At 43.0% G+C, this 8,309-nt stretch overlaps 1 pseudogene; it reads right to left on the bottom strand.

The window, feature by feature from the left end:
• Positions 1-2,031: 2,031 nt before the first annotated feature.
• Positions 2,032-5,010, bottom strand: LOC114630377 (annotated as a pseudogene).
• Positions 5,011-8,309: the final 3,299 nt, after the last annotated feature.

Below are 8,309 nucleotides of genomic sequence, written 5' to 3'. Positions count from 1 at the left end.
TTTTGTTGTTGTTTCAATTATCTGGGGACCTCAAATGAAAAGTGTTTGTCCTGATTTATTTACTTATTTATTCACTTACTGTTAGTTTGTATGAGACCGTTTTTTATATAGCACAGGCTGGCTGTCCTGGTGCTTGCTATGTAGCCCAGGTTGGCCTGGAGCTTGTAGCAGCCCTCCTGCTTCAGCCTCCCAAATGCTGATCTAAGCCATCTTGCCTGGTGCCCTGAGTCTCTGTTTTTCTTCTTTGCTGTCTACATTGGCAAATAGAAGGAATGAATTTAGTTGAGAAATGATCTAATATAAGTAAGTAAGCACTTGCCTAGCATGTGTGAGGTACTGATCCCTAGAACTGAAAGAAAGAGACAATAAAAATAAAGAGAAAGGAACTGGTCTGCACTTGCGGGATTGTTTTGAAGAGGACATTAAGGAGAGTGGGAAGCCACCATCCTTAGTGTGCTGGCACTAACCGGACTGTGATTTGGATCTAGTTACTTGGGGGAATATCTGAATTCCAGTTCACCTAGTTCGCCCTTGAGTCAGAGTTAGAGGCTAAATGAGGTAAAGGACTAAGCAAATTTGAATAAAGTAATTAAATATAGACAAAATACCAAGTTCATACTTTACAGAGGCTCTAAAGACCCTGACAGTTCAATGAGCAAGAGACTCCAAGTTTACAATATTCATATCTAACTAGACTACATTAAAAAATGTATTCATTTATTGAGTGTGAGGGGTGCCTGGTGCATGTACAGAAGTCAGAGGACAACTTGTGAGTGATTAAACTCCTATCAGGTTTGCCAGCAAGCATCTTTACCTGTTGAGGTATCTTTTTCTTTTTTTTACTTTATTTATATATGTAAGTACACTGTCACTGTGTTAGACACACCAGAAGAGGGCATCAGATCCCATTACAGATGCTTGTGAGCCACGATGTGGTTTCTTGGAATTGAACTTAGGACCTTTGGAAGAGCAGTTGGTACCCTTAACCACTGAGCCGTCTCTGCAGCCCCCTGCTGTGGTATCTTGATGGCCTGATGTTTCTTTCTTCTTACTTTTTCCCCGCTTTTTTAAAAAAAAATACTTATTTTTTTTATATATGTGAATACACTGTCACTGTCTTCAGACACACTCCTGAAGAAGGCATCAGATCCCATTACAGATGGTTGTGAGCCACCATGTGGTTGCTGAGAATTGAACTCAGGACCTCTGGAAGAGCAGTCAGTGCTCTTAACTGATGAGCCATCTCTCCAGCCCCCCCTCCCTTTCTAATGTGGCGATTTTAAGATTAAATTGACAGAGTCTGCTTTCTGCATGGCAGGCAAGTGCTATTCCTCTGAACCATATCCTTAGCTCACTTTTTTTTTTCATTTTATTACTTTGTTGCCTAAGCTAGCCTTGAACTCACTAGCCTAAACAGACCTTAAACTTGTTCCTGAATAGCTGGGATTACAGACCTATGCCACCAGACCTGTCTTGGTTATATTTCCTTTGGCTATGATGTGGGAATACTTATATAGCATGTTTTGAAATTCTTTGTAGAGAGGACAGTTCTGGGGAGAAAACAGGTCTTAGAGGCAGGCATAGTGGCTCGAGACTATAACTCGAGCTCTTGGGAGGTTGAGGCAGTTATATTGTGATCTCAAAGCCAATCTATATGCACCACATAGTGAGTATTAGGTCAGAATGGGCCACTGAGGGAGCCCTGTCTTTTAAAAGCTGAAGTACAAAGCATGGCTTGAAATAAACTCAAGGGGAGTGGGGGGGGGGGGAATAAACTAAGAGTTAGACCTCAGAATATTATATGCAGAGTGATAGACAGAACTTCCCAGGAAATAAATAATCCCCTAACAAGTCTTGTTCTAAAATTTCACTGTTGTAAAAATAACCTGATAGGGATAATACAAGTGTGAATTAGGTTCACACATTGGTGTCTTTGCTAGGACTAAAAAGATTTTCTTGAGGATTGTCTTGTTCCCATTTTCTCAGTCACTCATCATGTGACACCTCTGAGCTGGCCTCTTAGATCATTTTCTACCTGCCTTTGGCAGTGTTAATCTGGTAACACTCAATAAAGACGTGAACAGCAGACGACAGAGGAATGTGGAAGTAAATCGAGGGTGACTCATCCTAAAGTTTAAAGGCAATTATGGATTATTATCTGCTGTTTATTTCTATTCCAAATGCTGTTTCTCATCCTTATCTTCTGCTGTGAAGTGGGTGGCTTGGCAGGAGAGTAAACTTAATGAGTTCAAGGAGGTCCTGGATGTGGGACAATGGATAGTTGATTGGAAACTGGTTCTGAGCATTATACAATGAAGACTTTGTTACATTTTGTTCTTTGCTCATTTTTTTTTTCTGTTTAGTTTAAGATAAGATCTCATTATATAGCCATGACTAGCCTGGTACTGACTATTTAGTTCAGGGTGGCCTTAAATTTACCAATCTTGCTGCCTTAGCCTACCAAGTACTAGAATGACAGACATGCCACAGTACCTGGTTCTATTTTGTTAGTTTGGCTGGTTGGTTTTAATTTTGTTGAGTCAGAGTCTCACTAAGTAGCTTTATCTGACCCAGAACTCACTACACAGACTAGGCTAGGCTGGAGTTCATAGAAATCAACCACCTACCTGCTTTTTGCTTGCTCTATCTATAGATCTCTCTCTCTCTCTCTCTCTCTCTCTCTCTCTCTCTCCCTCTCTCTCTCCCTCTCTCCCTCCCCCTCTCCCTCTCCCTCTCCCTCTCCCTCTCCCCTCCCCCTCCCCCTCCCTCTCCCTCTCTTTCTCTCTCTCTGAGACAGGGTCTCTTTAATCAGCAACCTGCTTTTTTGTTGATTTTGCGCTCCCCCCCCCCCCAGACAGGGTTTCTTTGTGTAGCCCTGGCAGTTCTGGAACTTTTGGAGATCCACTTGCCTCTGCCTCCAAAATGCTGGGATCAAAGACGTGTGCCACCATGCCTGGTTTGGATTTTATTTCTTTTTGTGCTGGGAAATCAAACTTAGAACTTAGCACACACTAAGAACCATTCTACTTCACCGGACGGTGGTGGTGAAAGCTTTCAATCCCAGCACTTGGGAGGCAGAGGCAGGCGGATTTCTGAATTTGAGGCCAGCCTGGTCTACAGAATGAGTTCCAGGACAGCCAGGGCTACACAGAGAAATCCTGTCTCGAAAAACAAAACAAAACAAAAAAAGAAAGAAAAGAAAAAAGAACCATTCTACTTGCTTTGCAAAACTTTGCAAAAGCTTGTTTTGTCTCCTTTATAAACTCTGTATCCTAGTTTATCCTCAAACTTGCCACCTTCTTACCGTCCAAATGCTGGAAAAAAGAAAAGAAACTGAAAGACATTACCCCTGTGTGTGTCCATGTGCTTGGACCTGTTTTATTTTCTACATTTTACCAAGATTTTACAAAATTGTATGTATAAGAGATGAGAGAATCAAAATTAACATTCTCCAGTCCGTTTTTTCCTTGTTTAGTCTTTCTAAATTCTGTGTGATTGACAGGGATAAGGTCTATTCTTAGGATGACGAACTATCCTGGTTTGCTCAAGACTGTCACAGCTTCAGCACTGAAAATTCTGTGTCCAATTGATTATTATAACAAGAAGAAACTCAGGGGGGACCATTATCCTACCTTCAAGGGAATCTCTCCATAAGGAGAACCTTCTAGAACACAAAAATCAACAACCAGCACAACAGTGAGCTGTTACATGTCCATGCCAGCTTATAGAAGGACATGAGCACACCTCAGGCTGGTCTCAACTTGTACCCATCTGGTTTCTTGTTAGGAATCCATCCTCCAGTGTGAGAAGAATCCTAGAGGCTTGAGGATTTCAACTCTGGATCTCTGTTGTTCAGTCTGATCCTGATCAACTTCTCTGTAAGAACAAGCTGAAACTTTTGTTTTGTTTTTGTTTTTTGAGACAGGGTTTCTCTGTGTAGCCCTGGCTGTCCTGGAACTCACTCTGTAGACCAGGCTGGCCTCGAACTCAGAAATCTACCTGCCTCTGCCTCCAAAGTGCTGGGATTAAAGGCGTGCACCACCACTGCCCAGCTAAAATTGAAACTTAATTCACTTTCAGATGAACTTCTGCAAAGGAAACTGGTAGATCTCTGCTGGTGGATGAAGCCTTTTCCTTTCTTGCTCTAGGCAGAGAAGAAAGGGGCTTATGCATAACCAAGGAAGCACTATACTCTGAAACAACATTTCTGTTCATAAATTATCTTTCTCGTGGTCTCATAAAGTAGTCTAGCCCCAGCTTTTCAAGTATTTCTCTTCACAGATGATAATTTTACATGTGTGTGTAAAACTACAATTGCTTTTTTCTCAAAGTGACTACAGGGTTGTAGGGTTATAACTTTGTTAGTAGAGTGCTTGCCTAACATGCATAAAGGTCTGGGTTCAGATCCTAGCACTTCAGAGAACCGGGCACGGTCATGTAGCACTTGGGAGGTTAGAGGCAGGAGGATCAAGACTTGAAGGTCAGCCTTGTCTACATAAGCCAGTTTGGAATTTTTGAGACTCTGTCTGCAAAGTTTCCAGATTTTAAAAAACTGAAAACTTCTTACACTCTTGAAAAAAAATTAAAGTCAGTCAACTCTTGATTGCTTCTGCAGTGTGGGGCTCTGGGGCTCTTGGTGGGTCACATCTGTTTCTTCTTCACTACCACAGGCTTCTGGCTTCCCAGGATGGCACTGGCTCTGTGGATGGCCTCCACGGATGGATCAGGGTGGTACTTGTTCTTTCTGATCATGTGTCTGATGCTGCTGAGATTGGCCTGAGCATTCTTGTTGATGGTGGTCCCTACTTAAGTGGCTAGTTTTTGCTGACCAGATCTCTGGTCACAATTGCCATGAATCCTACAGTCTTGTGGTGAACCAGCTCATTGTAGCTAAAGGAGTTGTGGGCCTTCAGATTAGTAGCCTCGGTGCTGTAAGTCTGCTTATCCCTCTTGATCAGAAAGGAAACTGGAGGAATTCCAAGTGACCATCCACTGCACATGTGCAGACATGGAGATGGCACCTCTCCTTATATAAGCCACAGACTGGTCTTGAAATTCTTGTACTCTTGATATTAGTGTCAAGGTTTTTCAAAATACTGTAGTTGTTTGGGTTAGATCTGAATAAAGATTCTAGATCTAAACCCCATATCTCAAAAGCCTCCCTGTGAAGGAAGCTTTTCAAAAGCCGAGAGGAGACAACAAAGGAAAACTACTTGCCCATTTGTCACCAAACTCCAGACATTTGCCTACTGAGTTGTCACCTAGTATGTATCAATCTGTCCCTGACTTATAGAGGTCACATAGCTACCCAGGATAAAGACTAAGTCTCAGTTTTTCTTTTCTTTTTTTTTTTTTTTTTTTTTTTTTGGTTTTTTGAGACAGGGTTTCTCTGTGTAGTCCTGGCTGTCCTGGAACTCACTCTGTAGACCAGGCTGGCCTTGAACTCAGAAATCCGCCTGCCTCTGCCTCCCAAGTGCTGGGATTAAAGGCATGCGCCACCACCGCCCGGCAAAAATGTGTAGCCCAGGCTGGCCTCGAACTTGTGATCCTCCTGCCTCTGCCTCCTTCAGCAAATCCTACCAGTGTGCACCACCACTACCGGCTCAGTTTTTCTTACAGTTAGATGTGGTGTGACTTTTCTAGAGAGATATAAACCAAAGTCTGTTTGTTAGAGGATCAATAACAGAACAAAGAAATGATTCTATCGAAGCCTAGTTTGGTGAACCAACAAGTTTGAGATTATTTACAAGAACATGGGCAATGTATGGGCAGTTATGGCACTGAGCAAGTCTCTTTTCCCCCTCCACCCAACAATTATTAACTGCCAATGAGACTCTGCTAGACTGCTAGAGACTCATAAGCACTGAGTTTGGCTGTCAGATTTTCCCCCTACAAAGTCTGGCTCTGCACAAATCTTGCCACATTTGTTTTGGGGAGGCTCCTGTGGCTCCTTGTCCTAGTTAGGTTTCTATTGCTGTGATAAAACACCATGGTCAAAAGTCACTATGGGGGTGAAAGGGTTTATTTCAGCCGACAATTCCAAACACAGTCCATCTAAGCAAGTCTGGGCAGGAACCTGGAGGCAAGAACTGAAACAGGCCATGAAGGAAGATTGTGTACTCTTACTGGCTTAGCTTGCTGGGTTTCACTGTTTAGCCCTGGCTGTCCTGGAATTTATGTTGTAGACCAGGCTGGCCTCGAACACAGAAATCCGCCTGCCTCTGCCTCCCAAGTGCTGGGATTAAAAGCTTTCACCACCACCGCCCGGCTAACAGGATGTTCTTCTATCAGCCTTTTCTTTTTCTTAGCATCTCTTGCCTGCTTTAGCTTCTTGAATACAATTTATATTCCAGTCTAAGTCATTCAGAGTCATAGAGCACCTCCCATTCTATAAAGCATGTTGGCTCATGATACCTTTAGTCCCAGCACTTGAGAGGTGGAATCAGGTGAATCTCTGTAAGTTTGAGGCCAGCCTGGTCTACAGAGTGAGTTCTAGGACAGCCAGGACTACACAGAGAAACCCTACCTCCAAAAACCAACCAACCAACCAACAAACAAACAAATATCATGTTCCACCCACAAGCCCAGAAAAAGTTCCACTGAAGCCCTACTCCCTGCTCAAGTAGCCTCTCTTTTCTCCCTGCCTCCTCTCTTTCTTTCTTGGTGTTTCTGGTTTGCTTTTCTATTACTGTGATAAACACCATAACCAGAAACAACCCGGGAAAGGACTTATTTCATCTTACAGGTTACAGTCTATCATGAGTGTAAGCTAAGGCAGAAGTCAAGACAGGACTTGATGCAGAGACCATGGAGGAATGACACTTAACGGCTTCCTCCTCTGGCTCACTCAGATATTCTTTTTGTATGTAATCCCAGCTGTAGCTGTACACTGTAGCTGTCTTCAGATACACCAGAAAAGGGCATCTGATCCCATTACAGATGGTTGTGAGCCACCATGTAGTTGCTGGGAATTGAACTCAGGACCTTTGGAAGAACAGTCAGTGCTCTTAACCACTGAGCCATCTCTCTAGCCCGAAATAAAGTCTATTTTAAAAAAAGGAGAGAGAGAAAGGACCAGAATTCCATTTCCAACATCCACATCAGAAGGCTCAGTCATCTGTAACTATAGCTCCAAGGGATTTCAAGATCTTTTTCTGGATTCCTTGGGACTCTGCAAGTATGTGGTGTACAGACACACACATCCTCACACAAATAATTTAAAAAGTTCCCCACTTCAGGCAGCTGAGATGCAGAGTAGTTCCTGATTATACCAGGCCTGTGTCAGCATGCTGATTCATATGATTTCTTTTCCTCTGTATTAAATATTGGGTCTCACAGGGATTTTTCTGTTACTTCGACCTCCCTGCTCCACTGTCCAATACTTCATATGGGTTCTAAGTTTTCAGATTCCAGAAGAGATTCTAGTTCATACTCTTTCCTTTATGTGAGAAACAACACACATACACAATTCAGTGGTGGCACATACTTTTGATCCAAGCATTTGGTAGGCAGAGGCAGGTGGTCTCTGAGTTTGAGACCAGCCTGGTCTACAGAGTGAGCCCCAGGCTAGCCAGGACTACACAGAGAAATCCTGCTACAAAACAAAACAATCAAAACTCTCCAACAAACTGATAATTCTACCTCATCATTTTCACCCACCTTCTTCCAAAAACATTAAACAAAACAAAACGAAACTGGTACTCTGTATTATGTAGCTCTGGCTGGTCTGGAACTCAGTATGTAGACTAAGTTGGTCTCATACTCACAGAGATCAGCCTGCCTCTGCCTGCCTGGTGCTGGGATCAAAGGCATGCACTGCCACAGCTGGCTCCTCATTTTCTTGATTATTCAGGGGCTAATGCTCTTATGTGGGCTCCTTCTTTCTGAAGAGATAGCTGAACCTCAGTTGCATGACTTTTGGCAAAGTTCACATAACTGATGCCATAATATGTTTACACTCCCATCCCATATGTTTCAGTTTCAGACACTGTCACATATTCTCTACTGTCGGCCATTTCAGGGTGCTATGTACTCCTGTACTCATGAAGTAGGCCCCCTTTATCAAGGAGTCAGGTATTACATTTTCATATAAAGAGTCATTCAGTGATTCTCCCATAAATGTTCCACCTTCACAGGGAGTAGCATCTTAGTCTTATCGCCCACAGCAGGGACAAAGCAATGGCACCATAACAAGAACATGGCATTCCATACCCCATGAGGAAGGATGGCTATGTCAAAAATGCCTATGGGCCAGCTCTATCCTCAAATGGCTTAGTTTCAATTGCAGATCTTATTACCCACACCAAGGA

This window comes from Grammomys surdaster, unplaced genomic scaffold (genome assembly GCF_004785775.1).
Source record: "Grammomys surdaster isolate TR1022 unplaced genomic scaffold, NIH_TR_1.0 338, whole genome shotgun sequence".
Classification (NCBI taxonomy): Eukaryota; Metazoa; Chordata; class Mammalia; order Rodentia; family Muridae; genus Grammomys; species Grammomys surdaster.
This window is presented reverse-complemented; position numbering and strand designations above follow the sequence as displayed.